The sequence below is a fragment of the Theropithecus gelada genome, chromosome 7a (genome assembly GCF_003255815.1).
Source record: "Theropithecus gelada isolate Dixy chromosome 7a, Tgel_1.0, whole genome shotgun sequence".
Lineage (NCBI taxonomy): Eukaryota > Metazoa > Chordata > Mammalia > Primates > Cercopithecidae > Theropithecus > Theropithecus gelada.
Window position 1 is genome coordinate 7,964,386 of NC_037674.1, and position 20,807 is coordinate 7,985,192.

The window sequence follows — 20,807 nt, forward strand, 5'->3', positions numbered from 1 at the left end:
CCATAGGATACCTCAGGTCGTGGCAAGGGAGAGCTGATCTGCAATTGAAAGCACCAGCCTCTTCCCTAGAGCACACCTAGAAAGAAGAGCTATAGAATGTTATAAGGGAGGCCCAGAGATGGAAGGGCCATCACACAGAAATGATAATAACTTCATTTCAGGGCGTTTCAGGGTAAAAACAGGAGAAAAATTTGGGACTCAGTAGAAGGAAAAAATTCCTGATGATAGGAGTGATTGGCAATACCATGAGGTGCCTTTAAAAGATGGTGAACTCCTGTCCTTGGAAATACTAAACCACAGGCTAGATATCATTTAACAGGGATGTGAGGTAGAGTAAGTCACTGCCCTTGGTGTGCAATTGTGAACTCGTCAATTTCTGAGGTCCCTTTCTACTCAGATATATAATACAAGATTTCTGTTAGGTATAGGTGCTCTGACGATCATGAAAATCCCAGCAACTATGTGTGGGATGGTTACGCCAGACACTGTGCTAAGGATTTTCTTTGAATTGTTTCCCACTCAATGTTCACGGTAGCTCAGTGAGGTAGTACCGTGATCACTGCTAGAAAGCAGTGAACTTGCATGGTCTTACTGTGGCACTGGGTCCTTAAACACTGCAAAACTGTGAGCAACTTTCATTGGTTTGTTCTTTTAAGAACATAACACAGCACTCTAAAAATAGATCTAACTAGATTGTTTACATCTAGCGATTAAGGCCACCCTGAGATTATAGTTGCATCGTCAGGAGCCCGAGAACTGAAGCGTTCAGTCAAAGCCTCTTTGCCACCACTCTTTGTTATGGTCTTCTTGGACTTGGAGGGGGAAAATGGAAGCAAGTACCAAGGAGACAGTGTTCTCAGAAAAGCCACACCCAAGAGGAAAAATACAAGGCCTGAAAGGTGAGTGGGACTTGACACGGAAGAGCATTTCAAGCTTCAAAAAAAGTATGTGGGAGGATGTCAGCAACAATGCTAAGGACCCGCAAAGAGTCTCTCCTCCATAAAACCAATGAGAATCTGGCAAAAATAGATTCAACTTCTTACGGCTCCGGAAATTAACTGAAGACCTGTAGCAATTTGCAGAGCACTTATTCAAGAAAAAGACGAAATCTCTGTGAGCACTGTGTAACTTGCACTATCCTCATCTGCCCCTCTCCAGCTCCACAATAGCTTTGAAACCAACAGCCAGCAATTACCGTGAAAACCGGCAGTCTGGCAGCCACTGAAGGGGGCAGGATGGAGTTGGAGTTCTTTCAAAGTCCCATTCCTAGACAATTGTCATTATTTTGACCTGTTTGGCAGGCCGTGGAAGTTCCACTTGCAAGGCTACCTTTATTTGACCTGACTGGAAGCTTCCCAGTGTGAAAAACTTTGTCAAAACAACTAGAGGCAATTGATTATCTTTGTGGCCGCCTGGGGCAATGTATAACAGTTGGGGAAAGCAATTGGCTAAATAAAAAGCTTAAAAGAAGCTGGAAAATGAGATTTTCATAGGGGCTTTGAAAAGCTCCAAAGTGCTATTGGCAATCTAGACTGCCAAATGCAACAATAGGATTCCATCCATGCCCAGGACTGTGCGCATGCTCAGGAAAGACCCAAGAAAGCCTTAAGCTGTCACTTCAGGCTGGTCTTGAGGCTCTGCACAAGCCATAAGTAAAGGGAATGCAGAGTTGTCAATTGCCTGGCGGAGTGTTGAGTGTGCCTCAGCATTCACACACAGCTCCTTGGCAGAGACTGGTTGAATTATTGGTTCCAAGTGTTTGAGGAAATCCCTGTCCAACTACTAGATGACCACTAACCAAGCAGAGACTTTAGTGTCCACACACAACAAAAAATACAGACTTCACAGATTCCTTCAGAAAAGTCATTAAACACAGAAACAACAACAAACCCTGGGGAAATGCAGTATGAACAAACCCTGGGGAAATGCAGTATGATCAAACCTCGCATGGCCCTGCCTGCCTGTGGGAATCCTCTTCCAAGTCATACTTTCTAACCATCATAAAAAGCCCAAGCCAGTCTCCTTTCCTGGCTCTCTTAAGTCATTTTCAGACCAGGTTAGGAGACGTGAGCTGCTCTGCACAAAAAGCCTCATGTGAGTAATAAATGTTTCATACTCTCTTGGGGTGTGTGTAACATCATCAGTCTCAGCATTTAAACCAAATTTTGGTGACATTTCATCTGGTTTATGCAGGTGTCCACCACACCTATAAATAAACAAACTACTGAAAATGATTCAAGAAAAAATAAAACTCTGAATAGAGCTATCACAAGTAAAGAGATTAAATAAGCAATCAAATAACTTCCCAGAAAGAAAAGCCCAATTTAGGATATCTTAAGTGATTAATATTAACAAATATTTAAAGAAGAATTGGTACAAATTCTTCACAAACTCTTCCAGAAAATAGAAGAGGAGGAAACACTTTCCACCTTATCGTCTATAACTAGTATTAACTCGATACCAAATTCTGACAAATACATCAAAAATAAAACTATAGACCAGTATCTTTTTAAATTGTAAATGCAAAAAAAATTCAACAAAATGCCAGATAACTGAGTCCAACAACATATGAAAAGGATTATATACTTTGACCAAGTGGGATTTGCCCCAGGAATGCAAGATTGATTTAACCATCAGTGTAATGCGTCATATTAATAGAATAAAGACAGAAACCACACAATCATCTCAATACACACAGAAAAATCATTTGGCAAAATTCAACACCCCTTTGTAATAAAATCACTCAACACACTAGGAAGAGAAGGGAACTTCTTCAACCTAACACATGGCATCTATGAAAAACCCACATCTGGCCGGGTGTGGTGGCTCACGCCTGTAATCCCAGCACTTTGGGAGGCCGAGCCAGCTGGATCACCTGAGGTCAGGAGTTCGAGATCAACCTGACCAACATGGAGAAACCCTGTTTCTACTAAAAATACAAAAAATTAGCCAGGTGTGGTGGCACATGTCTGTAATCCCAGCTACTCGGGAGGCTGAGGCAGAAGAATCGGTTGAACCCAGGAGGTGGAAGTTGTGGTGAGCTGAGATCATGCCATTGTACTCCAGCCTGGGAAACAAAGACAAAACTCCGTCTCAAAAAAAAAAAAAAAAGAAAGAAAAAGAAAAACCCACAGCTAACATCATACTTAAAGGTGAAAGACTGAAAGCTTTACCCCAACAGGAACTAACAGGATATCTGCTGTCTCTATTTTTATTCAATATTATACTGGAGGTTCTACATAGAGTAATTAGGCAAAAAAAGAAAAGAAAAGAAAAAAAAAAAGTCATCCAGATTGGAAAAGAAATAAAATGATTTCAATTTTAAAATGATATAATATTGTATGTAGAAATCCTAAGGAATTTACAAAATAACTATTAGAGTTAATACATGATTTCAGCAAGGGTGCACGATACAAGATCGATATACAGATATAAATTGTATTCTACACACTTGTAATGAAAAATCTGAAAATAAAATTAAGAAAATAACACCCTTTCAATAGTATCAAAAAGAAGAAAATACATAGAAAAAATGTAACAAAGGAAGTGCAAGACTGGTACATTGAAAGCAATAAAACATTGTTAAAAAATTTAAAATCATCAAAATAAATGGAAATAAAACCTGTGCTCATGGATGAAAAAAATTAACATTGCTCTACAGATTCAATACAATTCTTATCAAAATCCCAGGTGGCTTAAGAAATTGACAAGTTAATCCTAAAATTCATAAGAAATTAAAAGGGACCCAAAATAGCCAAAATAATCTTAAAAAAGATTTTAAAAAGTTGGAGAACTCACAATTCCTGATTTCAAAACATATACCAGGCTGGGCACGGTGGTTCATACCCATAATCCCAGCACTTTAGGAAGTTGAGGCAGGAGGATTGCTTGAGCTCAGGAGTTTGAGACCAGCCTGGACAACATAGTGAGATCTTGTCTCTACTAAAACTTTAAAAAGGAATTAGCCAGGTGTGGTAACATGCACCTGTTGTCCCAGTTACTTAGGAGGCTGAGGCATGAGGATCACCTGAGTCCAGAAGATTGTACCACTGCACTGCAGCCTACATGACAGAGTGAGTCTCTGTCTCAAAAACAAAACAAAACAAACAACAACAAAAATACTGAAAGCTTTTCCCATACAAGAACTAACAGGATATCTGCTGCTGCTGTCTCTAATTTTTTTTTTTTTTTTTGAGACAGAGTCTCTCTCTGTTGCCCAGGCTGGAGTGCAGTGGCACGATCTTGGCTCACTGCAAGCTCCGCCTCCCAGGTTCACGCCATTCTCCTGCTTCAGCCTCCCAAGTAGCTGGGACTATAGGCGCCTGGCACCATGCTCGGCTAAATTTTGTATTTTCAGTAGAGACAGGGTTTCACCATGTTAGCCAGGATGGTCTTGATTTCCTGACCTTGTGATCCACCCGTCTCAGTCTCCCAAAGTGCTGGGATTATAGGCATGAGCCACTGCGCCCGGCCTGCTGTCCCTATTTTTATTCAATATTGTTCTGGAGGTTCTAGCTAGGGCAATTAGGCAAAAAAAGGAAAAAGAAGTCATCCAGATTAGAAAAGAAATAAAATAATTTCAATTTTCAGGTGACATAATATTGTATGTAGAAATCCTAAGGAATTTACAAAAGAACTGCTACCCTGAAAGAATTGTTGTAAGGCAAACACCCTTGTAATTCCCATTAGGTGAAGAAATTTTTCCATGCTTCACAGAAACTCTCCTTATACCCCACCTCAATTTTAACCTTTTCCTGTACCACTATAGTTATAATTCTCCTAAAGCTTAAAGCAATTACCTCCTTGTTTATAGCTATACTTTCATCACTGAAGTGTGCATTCCTAAACTCAACACCTTAGTCTGGTTACAAACAGTTTAAATGAGAAAAGATAAGACCTGAATTAAGGCAGCAGTCCTAAACCTTTTTCTATAATCCTGATAGTGATTACCACCTAGGGGATTATAAACGTTTGCTTCTTCCTCTGGCACCAACGAGTTTACTGAGCAGAAGTTTAAAATAATTGGATAATGGGGCAGGTGACATCAGCAAGATGTTGTATTAGCAAATGCTGGATCCTTCTTTAATCTACAAACACACTTACTCTGCAAAAATTCATGGCTAAATTCCTTTGCGAGGAATCCAGAAACTAAAAGACTCCTGCACTCCAAGCAAATGAAAAAACCAGACTCACCAAAGCTGGTAGAGAGATTTGAGATACCAACTTATCCGAACCCCTAACCCCAGCACAGTGCCATATAGTCAGCAAGAGACTCCCTAGCACTCAGTTTCTCCCAGGTGAGAGGAGTTGGTTCACATATCCAGGACCTCCAACTTTTCTGAGGAGATTCCTCAGAGGACTGGCTTCTATCTTGTCAGTCTTGGAGCTCTGACAGAATTGGTACAATCTAGCCACCTGGGGAAGGACAGAGACAGACGTTTAGACCAGTAGATGACATGGCACCCTGCCCTCTACTGCCTCACTCCTGGTTCAGCACAGAGAGGACAAAAATCATGGCTGCCTACTTTTCCCTGGAGAAGGAATGATTTGTTAAAGGCCCCAAAGTTGCTGGGCAGACTTATTGGTGGGGGTCTTCTCCTCTGAGGGCCACCTGTGAAGACCAGGACAGGTGGCTGCTTTGTCTAATGTGCAGACACCAACACAAAGAGCCAAGGAAAATGAAGAATCATACAAAGATGTTCCAAACCAAAGAACAAGATAAATCTCTGGAAACTGAGCTAATGAAATAAAGTTATGTGATTTACCTGACAGAGAATCCAGAATAGCTCTCATAAAGATTCTCACTAGAGTCAAGAGAACAATGTATGAAAAAAGTTAAGAATTTTGACAAAGAGATAGAGTATATTTTAAAGTGCCAAAAAGAAATGGAACTGAAGAACACAATAACTGAACTGAAAAAATTCACGACAGGACATCAACAAGAGACTAGATTAATCAGAAGAATCAATGAACTTGAAGACAGGTCATTGGAAATAATTCAGTTAGAGGAGAAATTAAAATGAAAAAGAGTGAAAAAAGCCCAAGGGTCTCATGGGACACCATCAAGCTGAACAATATACTCATTACTGGCATCACAGAAGAAAAGAGAGAAAAGAACTGAGAACGTATTAAAAGAAATAACGGCTGAAAACTTCCCAAATCAGGGGAAGAAAATGAACATTCTGATCCAAGAAGCCCAAAGGTCATAAAAAAGTGATCTCAAAGCCTACAGGCATATTATAACTTGTCATCCTAGAGAAAGAAAAATATCTTTCTTCCAGCCTCCATATTCAGGTCTTAAGGAAGATGCTTATGGACTTAGTCTGAGTTTCAAGTTCATTTCTAAAATCAATCATGGTGGCCAAATGGAATGAGCATTCTGATTTGTCAATGTGGTATCATGTTATCCCTATGCCTAGAAAGGATACAGGAGATGAAAGGCATGGTGATAAGAGGATTGGATGGCACCACATGGAATAGGGGGAAAGTAGTTAAAAAAAATTGTTGTAAGGAAAAGAGATACAAGTTGTCAAAAATAAATATCTACTTAAAAGCCTGTTCCACACTTAATGTTTTTCATTCAGTGTGGTGTAGTAATAAACTTCTATACTTAAGGGGTTAGTATGGACATATTTAAAATGAATGGTCTGGAAGGCAAGGAACTTCTTTTCCAACAGATTCATGCTACATTGTTTAGTGACAAATAAGGGGAACAAAACAGAGAAAATGATTTCAGCCATAAATATAGGAGATAATAAAATCCTTTAGTAAACAGTATCTAAGCCTTGTTTTTATGATATTGGGGAACAGTAACAAATCAAAGTACTGTAGTCTTCAGTATGCAGACCTTTCACTTTCTTAGTTTATTCCAGGGTCTTTTATTCTTTTTGGTGCTATTGTAAATAGCATTGTTTTCCTAATTTTTATTTAAGATCGTTCATTGTTGGTATAGAAATGCCACTGATTTTTGATTTCGTATCCTGCAACTTAACTGAATTTATTAGTTCTAACAGTTTTTTGATGGAGTCTTTAGGGTTTTCTATGTATAAGATTATGTCATCTGCAAACAGCAACAATTTCACTCTTGGTTTTCAACATGAACGTCTTTTATTTATTTTTCTTGCTTAATTGCTTTAGCTGGGACTTCCAGCACTAAATTGAATAGGAGTGATGAGAGTGGGCATGTATGCCTTGTTCCTGGTCTTAAAGAAAAAGATTTTCTACTATTGAGTATACTATTTTTCTACTATTTTTCTACTATTGAGTATAATGTTACTTACGGGTTTTTAAAAATATATGGCCTTTATTTAATGTTGAGGTACTTTCCCTCTATTCTTAGTGTATTGAATGTTTTTCTCAGGAAAGTGTGTTAAATTTTGTCAAATACTTTTTCTACATTCATCAAATGATTATGTAATTTTTATCCTTTATTCTGTTAATGGACTATCACATTAACTAATTTTCATATCTTGAAGTGTACTTGCATCCCAGGGATAAATCCCACTTGGTCATAGTGTTTGATCCTTTTAATATAATGTTAAATTCAGTTTGCCAGTATTTTGTTGAGGATTTTTGCATCTATATATTCATCAAGGATATTGGGTTGTAATTTTCTTTTCTTGTGGTGTCTTTGGCTGGCTTTAGTATAAAGGTAATTCTGGCTTCATAAAAGAAGTTAGAAAGTGTTCTCTCTTTGATGTTTTGGAAGAGTTTGAGAATAATTGGCATTAATTTTGTTAAATGTTTGGTTGAATTCACGAGTGAAATGATCTGGTCCTGTGATTTTCTTTATTGAGAACTTTTTGATTACTGGTTCAATCTTTATACTAGTCATAGGTCTGTCCAGTCTTTGTATTTCTTCATGATCTAGTCATCGTGTATTCATGGGTTGTAAGACTTAATATTCTTAAAATGCCCATGTTACCCAAAGTGATCTATAGATTCAATGCAATCCCCATCAAAAATCCCAATGGCATTTTTATTTACAGAAATAGAATAATTCTAAAATTCATCTGAAGCCACAAAAGACAATGAATAAACAAATCAATCTTGAAAAAGAAGAACAAAGCTGGAGGCATTATACTTCCTGATTTCAAAATATCTTGCAACGGTACAGTAATCAAAACAGTTATGTTACCAGCATGAAGACTAACATACAGACCAACAGAACAGAATAGAGAGCTCAGCAACAAATCCATGAATATACAGTCAACTGACATTTGGTAAGGGTGCCAAGCATACTCAATGGGAGAAATGATAGTCTCTTCAACAAACGGTGTTGGGAAAACGGAATATCCACAGGCAAAAGAATGAAATTGGACCCTATCTTATACCATGCTCAAAAATGAACTCAAAATGGATTATTTAAATGTAAGACTTGAAACAGTAAAACTCCTAGAAGTAAACAGAAGAGAAAGTTTCATGACATTGCCCTTGGCAATGATTTCATATACATGACAACAAAAGCACAGGTAATAAAAACAAAAATAGACAAATGGGACTACTTCAAATTAAAATGTTTCTGCACAGCCAACAACCAACTGAATGAAAAGGCAATCTGTAGAAGAGAAGACATAAGGGTGACATGAGACCACTTCGGCAAATCAGAATGCCCACTCCATTTGGCCACCATGATTGGTTTTAGAAATGGACTTTAAACTCAAACAAAGCCCATAAGATTATTGCTTAAGATTTGAGTATGGAGGCTGGAAGAAAGATTTTTTTCCTTTCTCCAGGATGACAAGTTGTAATAAGCCTGTAGGCCAATAGCTGCCGGCAGTCACATTTCCCAGGTATATGGATGAAACTATCTGAAGAGTGAAGCCTCTATACACAGAAAATCAGAGCTGTAAAGGGAAGAGGCTATCCTGATGAATTTTTTTCTTGGATTGAGCCATGCCTGAAGTCAAGCCAACTTTTGAAGTATCCTATAGTACTTATATATTGCTTGGTAACAAATTATGCTAAAATTTAGTAGCTTAAAACAACAAATATCTATTTTCTCATGCATTTCTGATATAGATAAAGGAGTGACTAATCTGGGTGGTTCTGGGTCAAAATCTCTGGTGAGTGTGTAGGCAAGGTGTCAGTAGTGGGCTGCAATTATCTAAAGGCTTGCCTGGGGCGGAGATGCACTTTCAATGTGGTGTACTCACATAGCTGTTGGATGGAGGCCTCAGTTCCTTACCATGCGACCCTCTCTTCATGACTTAGTAACTGACTTCCTCTAGAGTGACTGATCCAAGAGACAGAAAAGATTGACAGCCTTGACAGCACAGTGCCTTTCATGGCTTACTCTCCAAAGTTCCAAACCTTTACTTTTGCTTTATGTTATTTGTTAGAGCAAGTCACTAAGTTTGCCCACATCTAAGATGAGGGTATTTGGGCTTCACCTCTTGAATGGAGAAGCTCCCAAAAATCTGTGGCTTTTTTTTTTTTTTTTTCAAATTACACTCTCAGTTACATGAATGGATAAATTCCATTTTTGGCTTAGCTTCTATCTATTGGGTTTCTATCACTTGCAACCAAAGAGCCCTAACCAGTATCTACATCTGAGTCATTAAGAAAGTTTCAGATATTATTGTTTATTGCTTTTAATCTAGTGAATTGATATATCATCATTTAATACAAGCAAGACAATGTTACTCTCTTTGTACATTGTACAGATGCAGGATAACAGTGCAGTGTTATCCTGTATCTGTACAATCAAGCACCCAAACTGGTTCTATAGAGGCAGGACCTTAGCATATAGCAGAGATAACTTATCTTCCAGCAGATCAGAGCTCCAGTTTGTAGACAGAAATGAATGATCTGGGCTACAGAAGGAGCTGTTGCACTATTCATTCCCGTTTCCTCCCATTCCCTCTCCAAATCTCCAACCCTAGCATTGTCTGCTTTGTTACTTGTTTAAAACTTGATTATGTAGATTGCTTTAAAATAAAAACAAAATGTACTTTTACATACATCATTTTGTTTGGTTCTCATTAATTTTGAGAGAAAGGCAACATAGATATTTAAATGACCACTATTTTAGAGGTAAGCAAGCTGAAATCATATAAATAAAATGATTTGCGTAATACCTCATGAGTGATTTGCTTTCTTTTAAATGCTTTAGAATGTTTGGGGATTAAGTCTCAAGATAATAAGGGCAAGTCAGAAAATACAACTTATCTTTCTTTTCTTTTCAAAACTTTTTTGAGAGAAGGATATAATGCGTGGAGTTCAGAAAACCCATAATTTGTATGGCATTGATGTAGCCCATTCACAATCTGGAATTTTTGATAGACGTGAGCAGTCATGGTGGAGTGGGTCAGACCAGGCAAGGCTCAGCTTCCTACTTCAGGCCACACGGCTCAATCTGTTCACTTGATCCACATGCTAGGATGTGAGAATTTTTCTCTTACATCCCTTTGCTGGAGCCATTTTGGCTGTGCTTATGGTAGTGACAGAGTTTCAAAGAAGAAGAGCCCATAATGTCTCCCAGGCATACTACAAAGGAAATATAAGTCATCAAATAGTTGAATCTGGATGTGGGCCAGGATAACTCGACTCTTCTTATAGAAGGTGCCATGGGATCTATAGTGATGGCAGGTGATGGAAGAAGTGGGTCCCCTCAGCTTTATGTCTTGTCTGAAAGATGATAACCATGCTAATAAATTTAGTGCCACATTCTTTACAGTGTGCTCATCCGACCCCTAGAACAAGGCCATAAACTATAATGGGGTCCATGATGCTTTCAATTATTAGACATTCATTTCTGCTTTTCCACTTTCTTTCTCTTCTGCCAAAATTTGGCTTTACTGATTACGCTTTATGGAAGGATGGAAGAGGGCAGGGGTAGAAAAAAAGGTCCACTTTTTAGAAATCTGAGAAGAATTATATATCTGTCAGAATAAAATCCAGGCTCTCTAATGGAGGAATACAAAACATTTTTGCTATTGTATCTACCATAAATACCTAGATATAATGAGCAGAGCCTGGCTGGGGGCATTCCTGAGTCTTTTCAGAGCCACAGGTTATTTTATGTTAACACCCTCATTAGGAAAATCATTAAGTTATTCTTTCAGTAGTTAGTAGTGAGGATCTGTACAACCCCACTTCTGGCTTTTTTTGAGAGCAGGAAGGCATACAGAAAAGTTTGTGGAATGTGGCACTGAGCTCCAGAGACAGGCTCCGTTTGTCAAGGAAAAAGGGAAAAGAGTAGAGGTGGGTGTTAAAGAATATGTTATTTGGATTTCTTACCCTGATACTTGACACTGAAAACTTGGCATTCCGTTGTTGGAAGGAAGACTGGAAGAGCTATTTTATTCCCTGCTGGTGTATTCTTTTGTATTTTATTAACCATTTTAACTAGTCACCTCCTTTCCAGACACACTGTTAACACTTGAATGCCACATCTATACCAAATTCTCACCCATGACTCAAGGGAAACTGGACACTATTCTCAAAATAGAAGTAACGAGCCATTAGTGGTGATGAAATACTAGATGGAAAAATCTCAATTCCAACTCCCTCCAGGAATTGAAGACTCTAAAATATTCTTCTACCCTGAAACATGTCCTGCAATCAAATTAAGATCTCCTCACTAATTTTTACCTCTCACCTGAGATTCCTTCTATTTGTGAATGAAAGCCTTTCATCAGCAATAAATGGGATGCTTAGTGAATAATGAATTAAGATTGTGGAAGAGAATCATGTCTTTTGGAGAAGATGATCAGCCTAGGATGATGCAAAATCTCTTGGTGAGTTTTCTCTTTTTAACTTTTGGCTGGCAGTGAAAGCTTTACCTGAAAGATTAAGGTGGGTGAAAACAGGTGAGGAGAGGAAAAGGCTGAAGTCATAAGTAAAGAGAAAATTTTGGTTTGTCTTGTAGGTTTCCAGAAGGTCGCTAGGCAAGTAGAGAACCAAAATCAGTAGAAGGAAATTGCACTGGAAGGGAAATATACACGTGGGACTGAGCAGTACAGCAATTTGTGGAGCCTTTAATAGGAACCTTATCCACTATACTGGAGAATGAGTGAACCATGTCAGTAGTCAAAAAATGCTGCCAAGAGCTCTATGTGATGTTCCAAATACAGAATCCGTATTGCCATTGTCTGCATTCCTTTCTAGACTTTTTGGAGTGAGGAATTAGTTGGGAGAGGGTTGTAATGAGGAAGTACTGAGTAATTGGAAAATATTGTTAATTGTGGCACTTCCTTCTTTGATTGCTGTCTCTGAAACAGTCTGAAAAAAAAATGCCATCCTGCATTTTTGCGATTCGTTCATTAGAACAAATGAAGTCAGAGCCATGTGCACTGTTTCTTGTTGTGGATATTAAGAAAGGCCTTTCACTTGAATCATGTCTATATTTTTGTTTGTCTGTTTGTTTGTTTTGAGACAGAGTCTTTCTCTGTCACCCAGGCTGGAGTGCAATGGCATGATCTCGGCTCACTGCAATCTCTGCCTCCAGGTTCAAGTGATTCTCCTGCCTCAGCCTCCCAAGTAGCTGGGATTACAGGCACCTCCCACAGTGCCTGGCTAATTTTTGTATTTTTAGTAGAGATGGGGTTTCACCATGTTGGCCAGGCTGGTCTCGAACTCCTGACCTCAGGTGATCCACCCACCTTGGCCTTCCAAAGGGCTGGGATTACAGGCGGAGGCCACCGTGCCCAGCCAATGTGTAGAATTTATACAGACATTAAGCAGATTCCTAGTTGAAGAGCACAATTGACCTTGCTTTCAAAACTTCCATTAGAAAAAATGTATGGTAAGACAAATCTATGTTTTTATAACCAAAATGAGAGAAAGGAAGCACACAAGTTTTCAACGACGTATTTGGTGACTCAGTCTCAAATTGTGATTTGGGCAAAAACAGAGTCAAATAATCTAACATGGATGTGTCTCCTCAACTAAGTTAGCTTTGCAAACCAGAAGGTTCTAGCTTTGGGGAATGGGCCTATACAGGAGGGGTCGGTAGACTGGGCCATGTGACAAAAACATGGCCATGGCTTTGGGTTCTTGAAGGACTCACAGATGACCAAAGAGGCAAGGAACAAACTCATCAGTACATTTTTACGTGATCCTGTAGAGCTTGTTTCTTTTTGAGAGTGTCAGGAGGTTTGACTGATTCACCCAATATGCCTCAGTGGGAGCTGAAAAAGCCATGTTCTCTAGACCCCAAAAATGAGAGTGGATGAATTCAGCAATTGGTAGGTAACGTGATCTGCCTTTTGTAGCAAGCCAGAAGCCAGATGTCCCCTCCCCTTTGATCTGAATAACACTTTAGGCTGCAGACAATAAGATTGGTTTTAAATTTATTGTCTCTTTGATTTCTGCATTCTAATGCTTTTTAAATTCTTTACACAAGACAGGGCTATATATAGGCAACTGGGGTGGTTCAATGGAAGCCAAAAAAACGCCAGTAGCTTATGAGAAGTGCTAGGCAAAGCCTCATGCACATTTCTCTGTAAGGAAACAAAGCTGGCTTACTTGGGGGCAGGAATTTTTTTTTCCAGTTGTTCTTCAAAATGAAGTTTCCCGCTCCAAGTCCCAGCCAGATATGTGAAAAAAATCCTTGCAGAATAATCCTATTAGCAAAGCAGTAAAGCAGAAGAATCTGATTTAAATGAAATATATCAAATCAGAATGTCTTCCTTCTCTAAGTCCTCTATGACTTTCATCCCAGTTCAAGTCTTATTCCTGTCCTTGTTGATGCAGCCTGTGTCGGGCAATCAGATGACGAGGCCAAGAGTTCGATTTCATTCATTCTGTTGATGGTGAAGATGCAAATATCTGAACCCAATCTCATCCCATTGAGAGAAGGTAAATGGCATTTGGAAATCTCCTCCTTTTTTGTTTGCGACAGAGTCTCACTCTGTCACCCAGGCTGGAGTGCAATGGTGCGATAGCTCACTGCAACCTCGATCTCCAGGGTTCAAGCAATTCTCCTGCCTGAGTCTCCTAAGTAGCTGGGATTACAGATGCACACCACCATGCCCAGTTAATTTGTGTATTTTTAGTAGAAATGGGGGTTTCACCATGTTGGCCAGGCTGGTCTCAAACTCTTGGCCTCAAGCGGTCCACTCGCCTTGGTCTCCCAAAGTGCTGGGATTAAGAGTGTGAGCCACCGTGCCGGCCTCCTTTAATTTATCTTCAGTGAATACTATTGATGAGGCATTCAATTGCATTTGTAAAAACTTTTGGCCCCGTTTTTGCCCTCAAGCGGATCAAACCATGAACAATTGCCCCAAGATGTCAGCCGCCCTGGAGAGCACCAGTTCCATAGCAGGAGAAAGGGTTCAAGTCTCAATACATGATGTTTTCACTGCAGCTATGTGACCTTGAGTAAGTCATGGCTTCTCTTCATCTATTTTCTCTTGTGGAAGAGTGGGTAAACTCACACTGGCTTAACATTCTATTAAATTAAAAAGTCCTTCGACAAACAGAATGTTACTGGAGCCAAATAACCACACTGCCAGGTAGCCAGGGCAGCAGTGTCCTTCATATTTTAGGATGAAGAAGCCGAGCTCAGGGGCTCCAAGAGTACTGGAAAGCCTTGTGACTGGTTGGAGACAAAGGTGATACTGTGACTCAGATCTCCTGACATCTTCTCTCTCTCTCTCTCTCTCTTTTAGTTTTTATTTTTATTTTTTTGAGACGTAGTTTCGTTCTTGTCACCTGGGCTGGAGTGCAGTGGTGCGATCTTGGCTCACAGCAACCTCCGCTTCCTGGGTTCAGGAGATTCTCCTGCCTCAGCCTCCTGAGTAGCTGGGATTCTACAGGCACCTGCCACCACGACTGGTTAATTTTTGTATTTTTAGTCGTATAGTTAGGGTTTCACCATGTTGGCCAGGCTGGTCTCCAACTCCCGACTTCAGGGGATCCGCCCATCTCGGCCTCCCAAAGTGTTGGGATTACAGGCGTGAGCCACCGTGCCCGACCTCTTCTCTTCTTCTGTCCACTTAGCGAGACTCACTCTACCCTCTGCCTCTGCACCTGTGTACCACCAGGGCCAGAGGTTTCCTCTGTAAGAAGCATTTGCAAACAAATGCCGCCATTACAGTGCAATTCTGATTCTTCTTCTCAAGAATCCGCGATGAACTTCTAGCAGAAAGACAAGCCATGAAAGCACTTGGTGAGGTGAGGACTGGAAAAACAAACAGCAAAGGTTGATTTGATTTTTTTCTGCGCCCGTGGTGCAGCTCACCTTTGCAGCATGAAAGCAGAGTTCAGTGTGCCCCTTTGTGTCAACACATCTATCGGATTTTCCAGACAGTTTTCAATCAATTCCTTGGCTATCAGGTATTAGGCCATAAAGCATTTCTTTCTTCTTTATGGTTCTAAAATATAAACTATGGCCACAGCTGAAGCTTTTAAGTCTGATGGGGATGGCTCCCAAGAGAGGCTCTTCAGAAGCCTAAATAATAGTCTGAAGGGGGTGTAAATTTGGGAGGAAACGCAGGCCCTCACTGCACTGACACTCAAGTCTGCCTAGGATATTTCTTCAGTGCTCACAAAGCACTTTCCTAGATGTTTTGAAAAAATGTGAAGAAACTATAAGACCCAATCTGTATACCCAAGGGCATTACAGACACTATGGTAGCGAAAGCACTTCAGAAAGATCTTTGAAGTCAGCACCTACAAGAATCTATCTGAACAACTCTACATGGAGATACACTCACCCCCAGTGGTGGAACTGCACATGTGGCTGCATTTGCTCATGTTTTGAATAGAGGTCTCTTAAAATGACTGCTTCAAGGTGTCCTTTCAGACCTGGGGGTTACCTGCTTCTTCTCTATATTTTTCTGCTTTTCAAAAAAATTCATCCTAACTGAACGAAGACTTTCAATATGTGAAATGAATGCCAAACAGGTTCCGACTATGTGATCAAAATTACTTATATAACTTTGGGCCTGAGAAAGAATTGTATAGGGACTACAGGATTTTATCCCAAAGGACCAGACTCCCTCTTTTTATTCAATTCCTGAGAATGAGCATCAGTTCTTAGTTCAAATACACAGGCTTTCCCTCTGACTCCCAATCAGCAAGATAGAAATGAGTGGTCTCAGTGCTGTGCGCAGGAAGCAGGATGTTACTTTAGACTCTGTGTGCAGGGGAGATGGCTGTAGTAACAAATTTATATGTGGGTCTGGCCTCTCAGTCCTGAAATTCAAATGCGCATGAGGTTGCAAAGGAGCCTGGGAAATTTGATTGCCATCCCTTGACCCAGCCCAAAGCAAAACATGAAGAAGGTAACCAGAAGATACCATTGTAAAATCATCTGGTGTACATAGCATAGGGATACATAAACATGAAGTTTAAAGCATACAGAATTCTCCAGTGCCACTATCTTACAGTGTATGACATTTGTTCTTTCTAAAGTGCTACCGTCTGATATAATTTGATTCTTATAACTTTGTGAAGTAGGGAAGTGAATGTACATTTGGCATGTTGAGAAACCAAGATTCTAAAAGGTCAAGTGACTTGCCTAAAGTCATAAATGAGAGCTGTGACAATACTCCAGCCTTCCAATGCCCTAGAATCCTTCCTTCCTTCCTTCCCTCCTTCCTTTCCTTTTCTCTTTCTTTCTTTCTTTTTCTTTCTTCTTTCTCTTTCTTTTTCTTTCTTTCTCTCTCTCTTCTTTTACTTTCTTCTTTCTTTCTCTTTTTCTTTTCTTTCTTTCCTTTTTTCTCTCTCTTCTTTCTTTTTCTCTTTGTCTCTTCTTTCCTTTCTTTCTTTCTCTCTCTTTCTTCTTTCTCTTTCTCTCTCTCCCCTTCCTTCCTTCCTTTTCTTTTTTCTCCCACATAAATTGATCTGCATTAGTCTTCAAGGCTCCTTGGATCGGAATAAAATATGGCTCCTGTATTTTGTTTTGTTTTGGTCCTTTAAAAAATGTCCTTTCTTTATCATGCTTTATCATATATATATAAAAAAAAAAAACACAAAACAAAGTAGAGCTTATTGAATTATTGTCAAAGACTTTTGTCACATTGCCGGCACCGTGGAGGTCCTTTGAGTGTACTGACCCAGGAGGGCTTCATGGATGTGAGACAGGATCCTGTGCTTAGCAGACACCACACCTTGGTTAGTGTTCTGCTGACACTCTTTTAAAATTCCTAATAATTTATGAACAAGAAATCTTATATATTCATTTTGCACCGGGCTTGTCAAATTATGTATCCAGTCATGCTGCTACCCAATCACATCTCCTTCTCCCCACAATACCCATTATCCTAACTTTCATGGGTCCCCTTTTTCGCTCTTGTCTATAGTTTTATCACCTCGGTATGCATATCTGCACATTGTAGTTTATTTTACCTGTGTCAGAATGTTCTATAAACGGAATCGCATGGCATATTATCTTGTGGGCCAACCTTGTTGGTGAGATTCCTCCATTTGTTATTTGCACGTGTCTCATTCCATTTTAATCTGTGAATATGTCATAATTTAAAACAATACGTTCTATTTTTGATGGAAATTTGAGAGATTTCCAATTTTGGCTATTATGAATGAGGTGGTTATAAAAATTGATGTATGTGTATCTCCGTACCAAAGCGCACCTTCTCCCATTGAGCACTTTATCTAGGAGTGGAATTTTGCTAGGTTATAAGCTGTGTGTTTGCTCAGCTTTATTGATAATGCCAAGTGTTTTCCGAAGTCATTGTCTCAATTCACATTCCCTCCAATGGCATCAGAGGATTTTCTTGAGCCACATTTTCATCAACACTGGATATTGTCGGTTCTTTCAATTTCAGCCATTCCAGTGGGTGTGTATTAAATCATGCTAATAATCTCATTGTTATTTATTTATTTATTTTGAGATGGGGTCTCTCTCTATCACCCAGGCTGGAGTGCAGTGGCGTGATCTCAGTTCACTGTAACCTCCGCCTCCTGGATTCGAGCGATTCTTCCGCCTCAGCCTCCCAAGGAGCTGGGATTACAGGTACCGCCATCATGCTTGGCGAATCTCATTGTGATTTTTATGTGGCCTTCCCTGATCACTAATGAGGTCAAGTATCTTTCCAAAAATTTATTGGCCATTTGGCTATCTCCTTTTGTGTAGTTTCTTGCTGATTCTTTTATTAGTCGGGGTCTTTTCATATTAATTTATAAGAGTTCTTTATGTCTCGGCAAGATGGCCGAATAGGAACAGCTCCAGTCTCCAACTCCCAGCGCGAGCGACACAGAAGACCGGTGATTTCTGCATTTTCAACTGAGGTACTGGGTTCATCTCACTGGGGAGTGCCGGACGATCGGCGCTGGTCAGCTGCTGCAGCCCGACCAGCGAGAGCTGAAGCAGGGCGAGGCATCGCCTCACCTGGGAAGCGCAAGGGGGAAGGGAATCCCTTTTCCTAGCCAGGGGAACTGAGACACACAACACCTGGAAAATCGGGTAACTCCCACCCCAATATTGCGCTTTAAGCAAACAGGCACACCAGGAGATCATATCCCACACCTGGCCGGGAGGGTCCCACGCCCACGGAGCCTCCCTCATTGCTAGCACAGCAGTCTGTGATCTACCGGCAAGGCAGCAGCGAGGCTGGGGGAGGGACGCCCGCCATTGCTGAGGCTTAAGTAGGTAAACAAAGCTGCTGGGAAGCTCCAACTGGGTGGAGCTCACAGCAGCTCAAGGAAACCTGCCTGTCTCTGTAGACTCCACCTCTGGGGACAGGGCACAGCTACACAACAACAACAACAACAACAACAACAAAAAAGCAGCAGAAACCTCTGCAGACGCAAAGGACTCTGTCTGACAGCTTTGAAGAGAGCAGTGGATCTCCCAACACGGAGGTTGAGATCTGAGAAGGGACAGACTGCCTGCTCAAGTGGGTCCCTGACCCCTGAGTAGCCTAACTGGGAGACATCCCCCACTAGGGGCAGTCTGACACCCCACACCTCACAGGGTGGAGTACACCCCTGAGAGGAAGCTTCCAAAGCAAGAATCAGACAGGTACACTCGCTGTTCAGAAATATTCTATCTTCTGCAGCCTCTGCTGCTGATACCCAGGCAAACAGGGTCTGGAGTGGACCTCAAGCAATCTCCAACAGACCTACAGCTGAGGGTCCTGACTGTTAGAAGGAAAACTATCAAACAGGAAGGACACCTACACGAAAACCCCATCAGTACATCACCATCATCAAAGACCAGAGGCAGATAAAACCACAAAGATGGGGAAAAAGCAGGGCAGAAAAGCTGGAAATTCAAAAAATAAGAGCACATCTCCCCCGGCAAAGGAGCGCAGCGCATCGCCAGCAACGGATCAAAGCTGGACGGAGAATGACTTTGAGGAGATGAGAGAAGAAGGCTTCAGTCCATCAAATTTCTCAGAGCTAAAGGAGGAATTACGTACCCAGCGCATAGAAACTAAAAATCTTGAAAAAAAAGTGGAAGAATTGACGGCTAGAGTAATTAATGCAGAGAAGGTCATAAACGAAATGAAAGAGATGAAAACCATGACACGAGAAATACGTGACAAATGCACAAGCTTCAGTAACCGACTCGATCAACTGGAAGAAAGAGTATCAGCGATTGAGGATCAAATGAATGAAATGAAGCGAGAAGAGAAACCAAAAGAAAAAAGAAGAAAAAGAAATGAACAAAGCCTGCAAGAAGTATGGGATTATGTAAAAAGACCAAATCTACGTCTGATTGGGGTGCCTGAAAGTGAGGGGGATAATGGAACCAAGTTGGAAAACACTCTTCAGGATATCATCCAGGAGAACTTCCCCAACCTAGTAGGGCAGGCCAACATTCAAATCCAGGAAATACAGAGAACGCCACAAAGATACTCCTCGAGAAGAGCAACTCCAAGACACATAATTGCCAGATTCACCAAAGTTGAAATGAAGGAAAAAATCTTAAGGGCAGCCAGAGAGAAAGGTCGGGTTACCCACAAAGGGAAGCCCATCAGACTCACAGCAGATCTCTCGGCAGGAACTCTACAAGCCAGAAGAGAGTGGGGGCCAATATTCAACATTCTTAAAGAAAAGAATTTTAAACCCAGAATTTCATATCCAGCCAAACTAAGTTTCATAAGTGAAGGAGAAATAAAATCCTTTACAGATAAGCAAATGCTTAGAGATTTTGTCACCACTAGGCCTGCCTTACAAGAGACCCTGAAGGAAGCACTCAACATGGAAAGGAACAACCGGTACCAGCCATCTCAAAAACATGCCAAAATGTAAAGACCATCGAGGCTAGGAAGAAACTGCATCAACTAACGAGCAAAATAACCAGTTAATATCATAATGGCAGGATCAAGTTCACACATAACAATCTTAACCTTAAATGTAAATGGACTAAATGCTCCAATTAAAAGACACAGACTGGCAAACTGGATAAAGAGTCAAGACCCATCAGTCTGCTGTATTCAGGAGACCCATCTCACACGCAGAGACATACCTAGGCTCAAAATAAAGGGGTGGAGGAAGATTTACCAAGCAAATGGAGAACAAAAAAAAGCGGGGGTTGCAATCCTAGTCTCTGATAAAACAGACTTTAAACCATCAAAGATCAAAAGAGACAAAGAAGGCCATTACATAATGGTCAAGGGATCAATTCAACAGGAAGAGCTAACTATCCTAAATATATATGCACCCAATACAGGAGCACCCAGATTCATAAAGCAAGTCCTTAGAGACTTACAAAGAGACTTAGACTCCCATACAATAATAATGGGAGACTTCAACACTCCACTGTCAACATTAGACAGATCAACGAGACAGAAAGTTAACAAGGATATCCAGGAATTGAACTCATCTCTGCAGCAAGCAGACCTAATAGACATCTATAGAACTCTCCACCCCAAATCAACAGAATATACATT